We start from the raw sequence: 16139 nt of genomic DNA, 5'->3' as shown, positions 1-16139 counted from the left end.
TAGCATCAGTACTTCCAATGAACACCCAGGACTAATCTCCTTTAGGATGGACTGGCTGGACCTCCTTGCAGTCCAAGGAACTCTCAAGAGTCTTCTCCAACACCACAGTTCAAAAGCATCAATTCTCGGTGCTCAGCTTTCTTCACAGTCCAACTCTCACATCCATACATGACCACTGGAAAAACCATAGCCTTGACTAGATAGACCTTTGTTGGCGAAGTAATGACTCTGCTTTTGAATATGCTGTCTAGGTTGGTCATAACTTTCCTTCCAAGGAGTAAGCGTCTTTTAATTTCATGGCTGTAATCACCATCTGCAGTGATTTTGGAGCCCCCCAAAATAAAGTCTGACACTGTTTCCACTGTTTCCCCATCTATTTCCCATGAAGTGATGGGACCAGATGCCATGATCTTAGTTTTCTGGATGTTGAGCTTTACGCCAACTTTTTCACTCTCCTTTTTCACTTTCATCAAGAGGCTTTTTAGTTCCTCTTCACTTTCTGCCATAAGGGTGGTGTCATCTGCACATCTGAGGTTATTGATATTTCTCCTGGCAATCTTGATTCCAGCTTGTGCTTCTTCCAACCCAGCATTTCTCATGATGTACTCTGCATAAAGGTAAATAAGCAGGGTGACAATATACAGCCTTGATGTACTCCTTTTCCTTTTGGAACCAGTCTGTTTTTCCATGTCCAGTTCTAACTGTTGCTTCCTGACCTGCATACAGGTTTCTCAAGAGGCAGGTCAGGTGGTCTGGTATTCCCATCTCTTTCAGACTTTTCCACAGTTTATTGTGATCCACACAGTCAAAGGCTTTGGCATAGTCAGTAAAGCACAAGCATATACATGTGCCAACAGTAACTGAATATACTGAGTCTTAGTTATCTGAGGGCTGATCATCAAAGGCTCCTCTTTAGGTATTCTATAGAAAAACAAAAGTCATTGCAATATTAAAGTATCTGCGAATGGATAAAGAATTGCACATATATGGCCTTCATTATGTTGAAGTATATTCTTTCTATATCAATTGTTGAGAGATTTTATCACAAGTAGCTATTGAGTTTTGTCAAATGCCTTTTCTGCATTAGATGATCATATGATTTTTATCTCATTCTATTAATGTGTTAGAGCACATATACTTATGTGCATATATTACACCATCCTTGCATCCCAGGATGACTCCTACTTGATCATAATATACAATCTTTTAAATATATTGTTAAATTAGATATGCTAGTAGTTTGTTGACAATCTTTGCATCTATATACACCAGGGATATTGGCTTGTCAGGTTTTTCTTGTTGTTGCTTGTGATGTTTTCCTGTAGTGTTCTTATGTGGCTTTGGGATCAGGGTACAATACATTGGGGAGTATTCCCTCCTCTTCAGTTTTTTTTTTGAAGAGTTTGAGAAGGATAGACAGTTCTAATAATTTAGAAATGTATACATCTATCAAATTGTTATGTTTTATATCTTCAACTTGCATAGTGCAATATGCCGATTATATCTCAAAACTGGTGAAAAGAGAGTTATGCCATTGTCTCTTACCCCACAAATCCTTCTCTGCTTAACACTAGTGTCTCTTAGGTTAGTCTTCTCCTCACTGTCATAAACTTCAAAAATATACTGAAATCACAATTCAAAACAACTGTAAAAAATCTTTAGAAATGAATGACTTGAATAATTAAGGATTAATAAAGTATACTGAAAATAAGGATAAAGCTCTCAAATATTTCTATATATTATGAGGAGTCAAGGGGCAGTTTTGAACCTTCCACATATTCTATGATTTTAATTTAATTTTGACAACTTCTGTTATTTTTGTGTGTGTCATGGTATACTTTCTATATTTTCTCCTTTATCTCTTTTTGGATTTTTGTTGGATTTACTGAATTTGTCTGTTTCTTTCCTTCTCCTGGGTTTTCAAATTTTAATTTTTTATTCTATCCCAATTTTCTAATATTCTAATTTTTATATTTCTGTGATTTGCTCTTAAATTTTCAAATATTTAACTTATGATTTTCCAATAAATCTGTACTTAAAACTTTACAGCAAACAAGACAAAAACAACGTGGTTAACTTATTGTCCACTTTTCCCCCTTATCATTTAAAATTCTAATGCAGTCATTATTTAGAATTTAAGTTCCAGATTTTTATAAGCATGATATTTTGCAATAAATTATTAAATTTAACAGTTCCTGATTTTTTTTTGTTTTACTTTGTTTACCATTACTTCTTGTCCTCATCCCTTATTTCTAATTTTCTTTTCTTTTTTGTTGGAATACATCTTTTATTTGCTCTTTCAGAATGTGTTCTTTAATGGTAATAATTTTGAGTTCTTTATTTTTTTGTAACTTAAAACTTTTTATTTGGTATTGGGGTATAGCTGATTAACAATGTTGTGGTAGTTTCAGGTTGACAGTGAAGGGACTCAGCCATACATATACGTGTATCCATTCTCCCCCCAATCCCCCAAACCCTGTCCCATCCAGGCTGGGACATAACACTGAGCAGAGTTTGCTGTGCTATACAATAGGTCTTTGTTGGTTATCCATTATAAATATAGCAATGTGTATATGACCTTCCCCAAATCCCTAACTATCCCTTCTCCCCGGCAACCATAAGTTCATTTTCTAAGTTTGTGAGTTCTTTCTGTTTTGTAAGTAAGGTGATTTGTATAATTTCTTTTTAGATTCCACATATAAGGGATGTTATATGATATTTCTCCTTATCTGACTCTTACTTCACTCAGTATCACATTCTCTAGGTCCATCTATGTTGCTGCAAATGGCATTATTTCATTCTTTTTAATGTCTGAGTTAATATTCCATTGAATATATGTACCACATCTTCATCCATTCCTCGATGGACATTTAAGTTGCTTCCATATCTTGGCTATTGTAAACAGTGCTGCAGTGAACATTGGGATGCATGTATCGTTTTGGCTCATGTTTTTCTCTGGGTATATGCCCAGGAATGGGATTGTAGGATCATATGATAGCTCTCTTTTTAGTTTTTTAAGGCACCTCCAGACTGTTCAATTTTGACTTCTTGCATGTATTAAAATGTTTTTCTTTCTCTCACTCTTTAATGACCATGTTCAAAGTTTTTCTCTTTTTATCTCTTCTAATTTTAAGCTTTTTTCACAGACTTTTTGTTTCAAATACTTCTGATTAGAAGCTTGATGTCCATTTTTTAAACATTTTATAAGTAATCTGGCTTTTCCTTGTAACTTCTGTCTGAAGTTACACTCTAATGCGCCTAAGAACGGGTTTTAAAATCCTGCTTTACAGTGCAAGTTTTGGTTGTTTCAATGCCAAGTATAGTAAATATTTTCAGCTCAGAGAAATTCCTAAGCATTGTATTTTCTCTCACAATTCTTTCTTGTCTTTTTGGAAGTCCCACTAGATGGACATTGAAGGCTCTGAATTCATTCTGTGTTCTACTTAGCATTTTTTTCCCCATACTTGTTAGTACATTATCACTTGCTGTATATTTTTGGATGACTCTGAGTGTTGTTTTCTAGAGTTTAAATTCAATATTTAACCATGTAAAATCCTTAATTCTGTATATATAATCATTGCATATTAGTGAATATTCTTATTTCAACGTAATTGAATATGAGTGAAGATATTTGATTAACTCTGGACATGTATTGGGCTACATTTCTAGGCCTGTGCTCTTAAGTTTCCTTACCATTTTGCATGTTCTTTCTCTTTGTTTATCAGCCAGCCAGATGCACGGCCATTAGATGGTTGGAGACTGGATCCATGAGTCACCACCTGAAGGAGAACCTCCTGACCAGGACTCTGCATGGGAGAAATAAACATTGATTGGGTGAGCTACTGAGATTTGGAGGTTACTTCCTAAAGCAATTGGTGTTCTTTAAGTAATGCAGGTATTATACCAAAATATCTACTATAATGCTGACATTTCATAGTACTAGATAAAAAATCTAGTAAAAATCTAACATAGTCTTACTTGCATCTCATTTCTTCTCATCTCATGGTTTCAAACTTCACTGTCTTATCAAGAACAATGCAAAGTTTGTCTACTTATCTATGCCTTTACTATAATTATCATTGTTACCATTCAACACCCAATGCAATTCATTACTCATTATAAGTTTTCAGTAGCTACTTTAAAAATTAAGTAAGTTTATTCTGTATCTTAGGAATAGATTCCTAGACATATATATATATATATATATATATATATATATATATATAAAATCAGTATTTAAAAAGATTTCCTTCATTTGGAATTTGAGCTTTTGTCATATTGTACATGTCACATACTTTTTAAAGGTACTCAAATTTTTTTAAAAAATTAACTCTCACCTCTTGAATTGTCCATAGTATGAAATTTCAATGTCCCATAAGTTAGGTCAAGGTGACAAAACATTTAAACATACTTATTGTTGATCAAAATCATACTTATTCTAGTTCACATTTAGTATGCTGCAAAATATAGAGCAAAATTCATAACATAAAAATACTAAGTACAGTGATAGATATCATGAAAATGCTAATGAACAGTACAGTGATATTGGGTGATTATAATAATACCTGTATTGGACAGGATAGACTGCCACAGCAGAGGGAGGGAGAGCTGGGAGGTCACACTTTCTCTTACTAAGTAACTTACCTCTTGTCACCTTACACTTCATTGGTTGGAGCTATTTCCCTGGCCACACCTACTTCAAGACAGCTGGGAAGTCAACCTCCCATGAGTCAAAGGAGGAGAGGAGAACCAGTTATGGGTGAGTACTAACAATGTGTCCAAAATAACTAAATTTATTGAATACACAGCATGTACATTATTACATGTAACTTTCAAAGCTACTTATATTGTACCTACTTTTTAAAAATTACATATTTATTTTTTTATTGAGTTTGGACATGTGGTATCTTTTTGTTGCAGCATGTGAACTCTTAGTTGCAATATGTGGGATCTAGTTCCCTGACCAAGGATTGAACCCAGGTCCCCTGCATTGGGAGCGTGGAGTTTTAGCTGCTGGACCAGCAGGTAAGTCTCTGTACCTGCTTTTATTTATTTATTTATTTTTAAATTTTTATTTATTTTTTTTAATTTTATTTTATTTTTAAACTTTACATAATTGTATTAGTTTTGCCAAATATCAAAATGAATCCGCCACAGGTATACATGTGTTCCCCATCCTGAACCCTCCTCCCTCCCCATACCATCCCTCTGGGTCGTCCCAGTGCACCAGCCCCAAGCATCCAGTATCGTGCATCAAACCTGAAATGAGTTGCCAGTCCAGGTTCGATGTACCTGCTTTTAATATCGCCACTTTCCAGATGATAAAACTGAACAGTAAAATGTTAAATGACTCACATATAGTTTGAATTATCAAGACCATGTCTGTATTAATTTAAGGACCGGGTTTTTATTCTACCTCCCAACAATAAATAGTTATTATGTTGGTATTTTCCCAACTGATGGATTTCCCAATTATCAGAGACATTTTAGGGAGATTGAAATGACCAAACTAACTCCCTATTTATACCTTTCCCAGCCCCCATGGTTGAGTCAGGGACCAGAGCCCTCAGGTTCAAGCCACCCTTCTGCTGACTGTGAGACTAATCTTTACGTTAGGACAGAGTGGAGCAAGAGAATACACACCACCAACAGGGTCAGCCCTGTGCAAACTCTCCTCTTCTAAGGAGTACTGTTTTGTTTTGTTCATGTGTCCAAACATCTTGCTTTCACTGTAAGTCTAAACAATATGGCCTGTGCTGGCTGTCCAACCTGGGCTTAATTCCAGGTTCTAACACTTACTAGTTATATGACTTTGGAAAAATTACTTTATGTTTCCAGATTTTTCACCTGTAAAATGAAAGTAACAATGATAATTATTATTGTTGTTAAAGCTGACATTTATTGAGTACTTGCTATATTGCTTCCACTGTGCTAAGTGCTTTAGGATGAATTATCTCATTTAATCCCCTAATCATTTCCCTGAAATAGGTACTATTGATCTGCATATATTGTACATAAGAAATTACATAATATGCCCACAATTAAATAGCTAATAACTGACATGAGTCAAACCTAGAATTCACTAACTCCAGAAGCACAGTCATTGCTTCTAAAAATTTTTATTAACATTAAAATTATATATATGTTTACTTATTTCCTCCCATTGCCCCCAGTCACTTGATTTTGTTCAGAATTTTTTTTTGTTTAAATTTGTACTAGTTCAACTGTACTCAAGTCGCAAGCTTAAGACCCAGTCTGGTATCCCACTGTAGCATCTTGCTTGCTTCCCATGAGCACAGTCCATTTTCTGAGTCCCTCCATCACTTATAAGGATTTTCTAGCTCTTTATCCACTGGATTGAATGTCTAGATATCTCCTGCCTTGAACATCTCCCTTTCCAACCTTTTTTTTGTTTTTATTGAAGAATAGTTGAACTACAATGTTGTATAACTTACCGTGGTACAGCAAAGTGACTCAATTATACACGTATATACATTCTTTTTCATATTCTTTTCCAATATGGCTTATCACAGGATATTAAATATAGTTCCCTGTGGTATACAGTAGGACCTTGCTGTTTATCTATTCTGTATATACTAGATTGCATTTTCTCAACCCAAACTCCAAATCCAACCTGCTCCACTTTGCTTCCCCCTGGCAATCGCTTATTTGTTCTCTATGTCTCTACTTTTGTTGGAGAAGGAAATGGCAATCCACTCCAGCATTCTTGCCTGGAAAATCCCATGGACAGAGGAGCATGCCGGGCTATAGTTCATGGGGTCGCAAGAGTTGGACATGACTTAGTGCCCAACCACCACCACCACTTCTGTTTCATAGATAGGTTCATTTTATCATATTTTATATTCTACATATAAGTGATATCATATGGTATTTATCTTTCTGACTTAATTCACTTGGTATAATAATCTCTAGATCCACCAATGTTGCTGAAAATGGCATTGTTTCATTCTTTTTTATGGTGGAGTAGTATTCCATTTTATACGTGCACCACATCTTCTTTGTCTGTTTATCTTTGTCTGTTTATGGGCATTTAGGTTGCTTCCATGGCTTGTTATTATGAATAGTGCTGCTGTGAACATAGGGGTGCAGGTATCTCTTTGAATTACAGTTTTGTCTGGATATATGTCCAGGGGTGGGATTGCTTGATCATTTTATAATTCTATTTTTAGTTTTGTGAGAAACCTCCATGCTGTTTTCCACAGTGGCTGCACCAACTTACATTCCTACGAACAGTGTAGGAGGGTTCACTTTTCCCCACACCCTCCCCAGCATTTGTTATTTGTAGATTTTTTTTTAATGATGACCATTCTAACTGGTGTGAGATGGTACCTCACTGTAGTTTTGATTTGCATTTCTCTATAATAATTAGTGATAGTGAGCATCTTTTCCCTTGTCTATTGGCCATCTGTATCTTCTTTGGTAAAATGTGTCATTAGGTCTCCTGCCCACTTTACTATTGGGTTGTTGTTGTTGTTGTTGTGTTTTATGAGCTGTTTATATATTTTGGACATTGAGCCCTTGTTGGTCACATTGTTGGCAAGTATTTTCTCCCATTCTGTTGGTTGTCTTTTCATTTTATTTATGGTTCCTTTGTTGTGCAAACACTTGTAAGTTTAATTAGGTCCCATTTGTTGTCACTTTTATTTCTATTGCCTTGGAAGACAGCCCTAAGAAAACATTGGTATGGTTTATGTCAGAGAATGCTTTGCCTATTTTCTCTTCTAGGAGTTTTATAGTGTCATGTGTTATGTTTAAGTCTTTAAGCCATTTTGAGTTTATTTTTGTGTATGGTTCAAAGGTATGTTCTGACTTCATTGATTAACATTCAGCTGTTTAGCTTACCCAATGCCACTGACTGAAGAGATTGTCTTTTTCCCATTGTACTATATATTCCTGCCTCCTTTGTCAAGGATTAATTGACTGTAGGTATGTGGCATTATTTCTGGGCCTTCTTTTCTGTCCCATTGATCTCTATGTCTGTTTTTGTGCCAGTACCACACTGTTTTGATTATTGTAGCTTTGTATTTTTGTCTGAAGTCTGGGATGGTTATGTTTCCTTCTTTGTTTTTCTTCAGGATTCCTCTGGAAACTCTGAGTCTTTTATGGTCCCATATGAATTTTAGGATTATTTGTTCTAGTTCTGTGAATGGGCAATTTGACAGGTTCTATTCCCAATCTTTACTTGGCTGATTATTATGCACTCCATTGTCATTCAGTGATCTTTTCTGTTTTAAACATATCCATCCAAATAAACATTTACTAAATTCCAACTAAGAAAGATACTCATAAATCAGAGCATATCCTGCTGTCAGTGAGCTTATACACTAGTTCAAGAGATAGGATGTGTGTAGAAATAACTATAGAGCAAGTAGGAAGTAAATTAATGCCTTAAGAGAGGCATAGATATCTGTGTGTTTGTTCAAAGAAAGAATAGTGGAGTTCTTTGAGTGCCTAAGATATACCAGATACTGTCACATGTCTTACTTCAATTCCTCATAACTCCATGAAGAAAGCATTGTCATATGTATTTTTCCAACTAAGGAAACTGAGGCACACAATTATGAAGTCATTTGCCCTAGAACATTGCACAGCTTGGACACACTGCTTAATTGGTCTGAATACACCCCTTTTATTGAGTGCACATGTCTAATCTCCATACCCTCATCCTCTTCCATTCTGCCATTTGGTTGAAGCTATTCTAGACTTCCCAAGGAATTCAGTCTCTCCAACTTTATACACCTCTTTTCTTACCTTTGTCTGTTGATTTCTGATTGGAAAAGGAGAAGGAAAAAGCAGTGGGGATATGGGGGTAAGCAAGTTAATTAGAGATATACATCGCTAGACTGTGTGAAATCCTGTTAATATTGTAATCCCATTAATTCTGAGTATTCCCCAGGGCTGGCCCGATATGAAACTAGTAAGTAGAGAAAGTTTACCTGTGGAGACTCTGATACCTGATATTTTACCCTTTTCCCACTGAAAGTGTATTACAGTGTTCGATTTGTCACTGCCTGTTTTCCAGGGCTCCCATGCTAGCTTGCCATGAGGAAAACTTATTCTTAAATGATGTTGGCCTCCTGCCCATGCAGACTATGAGTATGTGATTACCTCCCACCAGCCTTCACACAGGCTTATTTGGCATTGACTCTAGGGGGTTGAGTAGGAAAGGTAGAAATAAGGGGATGGTCTTGTAGGTTCAAAAACATCCTTTCTAAGCTTTAAGTGCTGATGATATGTTCTGTACCTTATTTGCTTCCCATGCTCCAACTTCTAGTTTTCTTGTATCCGCTTTCCCCGAATCTTAGACATATTTTGTTCTTCCTTTGTAACTACCACACATCTCCAAGTTACTGATTTTTTCCTTGGACTTTGCATGCCTAAACTGTTCCATCTTCCTTTGGAATATGCCCATGGACCATTAGTCTTAAGATGTTCGGTTGATGTCAATGATGTCAACTTAGTTTTTTGACAAACCAGGCTTTAGAGAAGTTGGAGCTTCCTAAAAGTAATTACTCTAGATTGTGGGTGTTGAAGAAAGTTCTTATTATTCTTGAGAGTCCTGTGATGGAGCAGTGAATAAATTATAAGTATTTGGAATATGCAGGCAGGTGTACAAATCTGGAAAACAACAGGGCATGGTGGTTAAGTAGGTGAACTTCTTTGTCACTCTGCATGGGATCAGATCTTGGCCCCAACATTTGATAGTGCATGGTCTTTGGAAAGTTACTTAACCTCACTATATTTTATTTATTAAACAAGAATATCGACCACAATACTGATATAATTTATCTTAGAGTGTTTCTTCCCTTTTTGAGGTGAGGAATAAATGAGATGATACATACAAACTTCTTGGGTTAGATATGGTATATGTAAGCACTCAATATATTTTGGATATAAAGGAAAATATACTTTTCTTAAAAATACTTTTCAATTTGGTTTCCATGGGAATTGTTTTTAAAGCTCTTAAGATGTTAATTTTACTTTAGAGTTGCATGTATTGGTAACTTCAGGAAAAAGAGACAGGGATCTTAGACACTGAGACCCTTTTAAGGGTACTTCGGAGGAATTAACCATCTTCACAGCACAGCTGACCCTTGAACAATGTATAATCCATGTATAACTTACAGTTTGCTTACGACATCAGGGTTCCTCAGCATCCACAGTTCAACCAACTATGGACCATGTAGTACTGTAGTATTTACTATTGAAAAATATCCACGTATAAGTGGACCCTGGGCAGTTCAAACCCACATTGTTCTAAGGTGAACTGTATCAATACAGTTGTTTATCTGAAAGCACAAAGATGCTTGAAAATATCTGCAATTTTAGTCTAAAATTGAAAAGTAAGATACTATCTTCTGTTTTCTTGTGATATTTCAAAATGTTTAGAAAACTTCAAAGTAGAGAAAAAGAGAATAGAGAAGAATAAGAGAATCAAGTGAGGTTCAACAAAGACCTATTATTTATTCAAGATTTAAATAGTGGGAAAAAAGAGAACTGCAAGAAACCAGGATGAGAATGATGAGGTCATTGCAAATTTAAAGTGGTAGGAATATTTCAAAATACTTGTGTATCAGGAAAGGAAGTGGGTTTTTTTTTTTTTTTTTGAGGGAAGGGTGTTTAAGGATCTCATTGTTCATATAGATATATTTTCTTTATATGAAGAGATAGTGCCAAATACTTCGATTTAAATATTAAAAATGATGAATTAAAGTTTATTTTTTCTGGTAATGTGTGTCTTAGAATTTGAGCTGGAAGTGCTTTCATTCAGATGCTTGTACAATACCCATAAACTGTAAAACTTTGCTCTAGCTGTCAGAGATCATAGTTGAGTGCAATTCAAATTATGAGATCACTGAAAGCACTTTAAAATGTCACTAAACTCATTTCTTGAGCTGTTGGCTATCTACTGATGAAGACAACAATAGCCTCCCAATCTTATGGTGTATGCTTCTTAGCTCAGTTATTATGATGTGGTCAGAAATATTGCCTGTTATTTTGGTGATGAGGTTTTTTGAAACATGAATTAATATTCTCACTCAATACATGGTAGGATTTCACTCCTGACTGTTTGGAATGCAATTTATTTAAACAATATCTTGAACTTTTTATTTTGTATTGGAGTATAGCTGATTACGGAGAAGGCAATGGCACCCCACTCCAGTACTTTTGCCTAGAAAATCCCATGGGCGGAGGAGCCTGGTAGGCTGCAGTCCATGGGGTCGCTAGAGTCGGACATGACTGAGCGACTTCACTTTCACTTTTCACTTTCATGCATTGGAGAAGGAAATGGCAACCCACTCCAGTGTTCCTTCCTGGAGAATCCCAGGGACGGGAAGCCTGGTGGGCTGCCGTCTATGGGGTCGCACAGAGTCGGACACGACTGAAGCGACTTAGCAGCAGCAGCAGCATAGCTGATTAACAATGTTGTGATAGTTTCAGGTGAACAGGGAAGGGACTCAGCCATACATATACATGTATCCATTCTCCCCCTAACCCCCCTCCCCTCCAGGATGCCACATAACATGGAGCAGAGTTCTATGTGCCATACAGTAAGTAGGTCCTTGTTGGTTATCCAATTTACTATGTCTATCCCAAACTCCTTATCTATCCCTTCCCTCTAGGAACTGTGAGTTTGTTCTCTAAGTCTGTGCTGTCCCTTTTCATAATTGTTCTGCCTTTATTAATTACAGATATGTAATTATAAATAAAAAGGACAGCACAGAGTCAGAGAATGAACTTGAGTTTCATAGGCTTCCCTGGTGGCTCAGATGGTAAAGAATCTGCCTGCAATGTGGGGGACCTGGGTTCGATCCTTGGGTTGAAAAGTTTCCCTGGAGAAGGGATAGGCTACTCACTCCAGTATTCTTGGGCTTCCCCAGTGACTCAGATAGTAAAGAATCCGCCTGCAATGTGGGAGACCTGGGTTCAATTCCTGAGTCAGAAAGATCCCCTGGAGGACGGCATGGCAACCCTTTCCAGTATACTTGCCTGGAGAATTTTATGGACAGAGGAGCCCAGCGGGCTACAGTCCATGGGGTCACAAAGAGTCAGACACGGCTAAACACAACACAGCAAACTTATGAAATGTGTCCTTTTACATATTATAATATACTTCAGTATAAATTTTAGGAAAGAGAAAATCTCTTGATCACCAGTTTACAAATTTTTTTGATATCCTAAAACATGAAGAACTTCCTGTTCAGAGGAAAACAAAACAAATTTTAGAATTGAGATCTAGAACAGACTTTGATGGTACCTTACACATTATACATAGTTGCTGAATAAATGTGTGTTGTTGAATCAATATGCTTTATTCTATTGTTGCGATTGCTTTAAAGCATAATGTTAACACTTCATAAGAAGTATTCACATTAAAACTAGGCATACCAAATCATGCTTAATAAAGCTTAAAGGTTTTCCCTTGGACCTTTGAGTGGTGCCTAATATATCATTCTTTAAAACATGGAAGTCTGATAATGCCTGTTAAAATGCATATGTTCAATTTCAAAGGACATTGCTAACTCCCTGTTTTATCTCTATTAGTACTTTCTATTTGGCTTCAGTCCTCCTTTTAAATGGTATTCATTGAATTTATCAAAGACAGTAATTTGTTTATCATTACAATAATGCATTGCCCGAACAGATTGGTAGGTTGATATTGTTGTGTTTTATTTAACCATGAGGTATATGTCTTTTATAGTGAATGAATAATTTATTTCACTTAGGAAATATTTATTTTAGCAAATGTTATTTTAGGATGAGAGAGATTAATTTTAAATGCTGCAGATTTTGTTCTAAACAAATGGCTAAGTTTTTGAGTGAGGCCTGAGGGTAAAAATAGTATCTCATACATACAGAAAGTTTTTAAAAAATTTAAAGTTTATATACAAATAAAGCACCCAATCACTGGAATACAATTTGATTGTCAGCTTTCAATTTAAGGATTAGTTAAGGGTTTTTTGAGGTTTAGCAGACTCTGTGTAGGTGTGTCCTTGGATGGATTCCATCAAAGTCTCATAATTGTGAAATGTTTGTGTTTTGATACTTTTTGTGGCTAACAGCACTAATCTATTTTATATTTATAATATTTTATATGGAAATATTTTATGCCTCATTTAAATACTAACCATAGATAAAGGTATTTGTGTGTGTGTGTGTGTGTATGATATATATATAAGTACACACATATGTATACAAAAATACAGTTTTTCTCATATTGACCAAGTAAATGTTTTTACTGAATGTTTTGTTTTTAACCCTTATTTCAGCATTGCATAGAAAAACATTTTTTTATTGGTGTATAATTGCTTCACAATGTTCTGTTGGTTTCTGCTATACAACGACATGAATCAGCTATTGTTTTTGTTGTTCAGTTGCTTAGTCGTGTCCAACTCTTTGCAACCCCATGAACTGCAGCTCGCCAGCCTTCCCTGTTGTTCACTATCTCCCAGAGTTTGCTCAAACTCATGTTCATTGAGTCGATGATGCCATCCAACTATCTCATCCTCTGTCACCCCCTTCTCCTGCTCTCAATCTTTCCCAGTATCAGGGTCTTTTCCAATGAGTCGGCTCCTCACATCAGGTGGCTCAAGTATTGGACCTTCAGCATCAGTCCTTCCAATGAATATTCAGAGTTGATTTCCTTCAGGATTGACTGGTTGGATCTCCTTGCAGTCCAAGGGACTCTAAAGAGTCTTCTCTAATGCTACAGTTTGAAAGCATCAGTTCGTCGGCGCTCAGCCTACATTATGGTTCAACTCTCACATCCGTACATGACTACTGGGAAAGCCATAGCTTTGACTATCAGCTATACGTGTACATATATCCCCTCCCTCTCAGACCTCCCTCCCACTCCCTCCCCACTCACCCCTCTAGGTCATCACAGAGCACAGAGCTGAGCTCCCTGTGCTATACAGCAACTTCCCACTAGCTCTCTATCTTATACATGGTAGTAAATACATGTCAGTGCTACTCTCTTAATTCCCTTCCTCAAGTCCCACCCTTCCCTTCCCCGCACCCCACGTCTAAAGTCTGTCACTACATCTGCATCTCTATTCCTGAAATTGAAAAAAGTATTTTCTGCCATCTTTTATGTTCAAATATAATTTATATATTTTCTTCAAATCTAACTTACATGTGTCACCCTTTTGAATATTTTCTATTTCCCTGACTTGGAGGGGGCTCAGTTTTTTCCCCTTTTTTCATAGAACTCTAACTCCATTTTCCCCATAAGCATCTCTCTGATAAAGGCTCATAGACCCTCTTTAGATGCAGCCCCAGTGAAAAGTCTTGAGCTTGTTCTATATTATGAGAATGTCTTCTGTACCAATCCCAGGTGGCTCTAGAAATCTTTGCTGAGGGAGACTCTGGAGGGATGAGCTAGGGTTAAAAATCTAGTTGCACTTTAAAGACATGAAGCACCAGCATCAGAAAAAGTACACCAGGGAAAGCAGAATAAATGAGGGTTGCAAGGAAGTAAAAGTTACAGGGGTTGAGACTTGGGCTACTGAGGTTTTCAAATGCAAACCTAGAAGTATTGGAACTCAGAGGATTTGGGGGATTTTGGCAGAAAGGAATGAAGAAAAATGAATTTGAAACAACTCATGACTGATGACTATTTTTTGAAAGTACATTATAAGGAATATATAAAAGAAAGGTGGTGTTGAATTATGTAAAAATTAGATTTTAGAAAGTACTGCTCTTTTAGTAACATGGAAACTTACATGACCATATGTAAAATAGATAGCCAACGGGAATTTGCTGTATGGCTCAGGAAACTCGAACAGGGGCTCTGTATCAACCTAGAGAGGTGGGATGAGGAGGGAGATGGGAGGGAGGTCCAAAAGGGAAGGGATATATGTACACCTATGACTGATTCATGTTGAGTTTTGGCAGAAAACAACAAAATTCTGTAAAGCAACTATACTTCAATTAAAATATAAATTAAAAATAATATTTATAAAAAAGTACTACTCTTTTTAGTAATAGAAATCAAGTCAATCAAGTTCAGCAGAGAAGCTGGCATGTTTTTCAGTGCATCATGGATCAGAAACAATTTTAAAAAATAAGTTGGATAGCTGTACATGGTCTTCATCATGGTCATCTTATATAGGGTCCAAGCAACAGGCAGTTTTCAAGTATTAGAGAATATCTAAATTAAATATAGACTAGCTCCTCATGTTGCATTTATAATGATGATTAGTTAAAATGCGTAGGTATTTTGAAACATCACTTTAGAACTTAACCTACTCTAACCTTAACCTGTCTTCCATCTTGTCATGAAAAGACTCACTCAGTTCTTCATATCCTCTTCCCACAAGCAGGTGGGACTTTTGGTTACAATTTATGATCAGTTCTTACAATGACATGCATCTTAATGCTTGCTCTCTATTAATGTACAGGAAATGAAGGGAACTGCTTTCTCCAGGTTCAGCACTTTGATATGTTTCCAAAGAAAATAGCACATTTTCAAGATCTCTCAGAGTGATCCTTAGTGCTGTAGTTAAATGAAAATTACGATCACGATGCTTAGTAAAAACCAAGCAATAATAATAATACCTATAATGAAATTTACATACTTGATACTTGATTTTTAAATTTACTTCTGTTTCTTGCTTCAGTTGTGTCCAACTCTTTGTGATCCCATGGACTGTAGCCCACCAGGCTCCTCTGTCCATGGGACTCTCTCTAGGCAAGAATACTGGAGTGGGTTGCCATTTCCTTCTCCAGGGGATCTTCCTGACCCAGGGATCGAACCTGCATCTCTTATGTCTCTTGCATTGGCAGGTGGGTTCTTTGCCACTAGTGGCACCTGGGAAGCCCCAATAATGAAATTTACATACTTGATATTTTATTTTTAAATTTCCTTCTGTTTCTCCTATGTTTTTTGTTTAAGAATTATACTTTGGCAGATCTTCCATTATCCCTCATCAAGGTCACCAATTGTTTATGTATTATTTTGCCCCCCTTTACTTTATCATTCCCTCTTTCTGTAAGTGTATGCATATATGTATAGGTATGCGTTATTTTCTGAACTTGGTTAAAGTGCTATCTCCCAGAATTCATAAATATAAAGTAACTGTATTTTTCTTTGTAATTCATAAGTAATTTGTGGA

General features: G+C 36.3%; 1 long non-coding RNA gene across 2 annotated transcripts in view; it reads left to right on the top strand.

The window, feature by feature from the left end:
* LOC129638861 (uncharacterized) overlaps positions 1-16139 on the top strand; it is a 70225-nt gene that overhangs the window by 13558 nt on the left and 40528 nt on the right. For both annotated transcript variants that reach the window (XR_008708076.1, XR_008708075.1), the window contains exons 2-4: positions 3726-3834; positions 4676-4759; positions 4921-5025. This is a non-coding gene — a long non-coding RNA (uncharacterized LOC129638861). The remainder of the gene's footprint in view (positions 1-3725; positions 3835-4675; positions 4760-4920; positions 5026-16139) is intronic.

Source organism: Bubalus kerabau, chromosome X (assembly GCF_029407905.1).
Source record: "Bubalus kerabau isolate K-KA32 ecotype Philippines breed swamp buffalo chromosome X, PCC_UOA_SB_1v2, whole genome shotgun sequence".
Taxonomy (NCBI): Eukaryota; Metazoa; Chordata; class Mammalia; order Artiodactyla; family Bovidae; genus Bubalus; species Bubalus kerabau.
The sequence above is the reverse complement of the archived record's forward strand: the minus strand, read 5'-3'. Positions and strand labels throughout refer to the sequence as shown.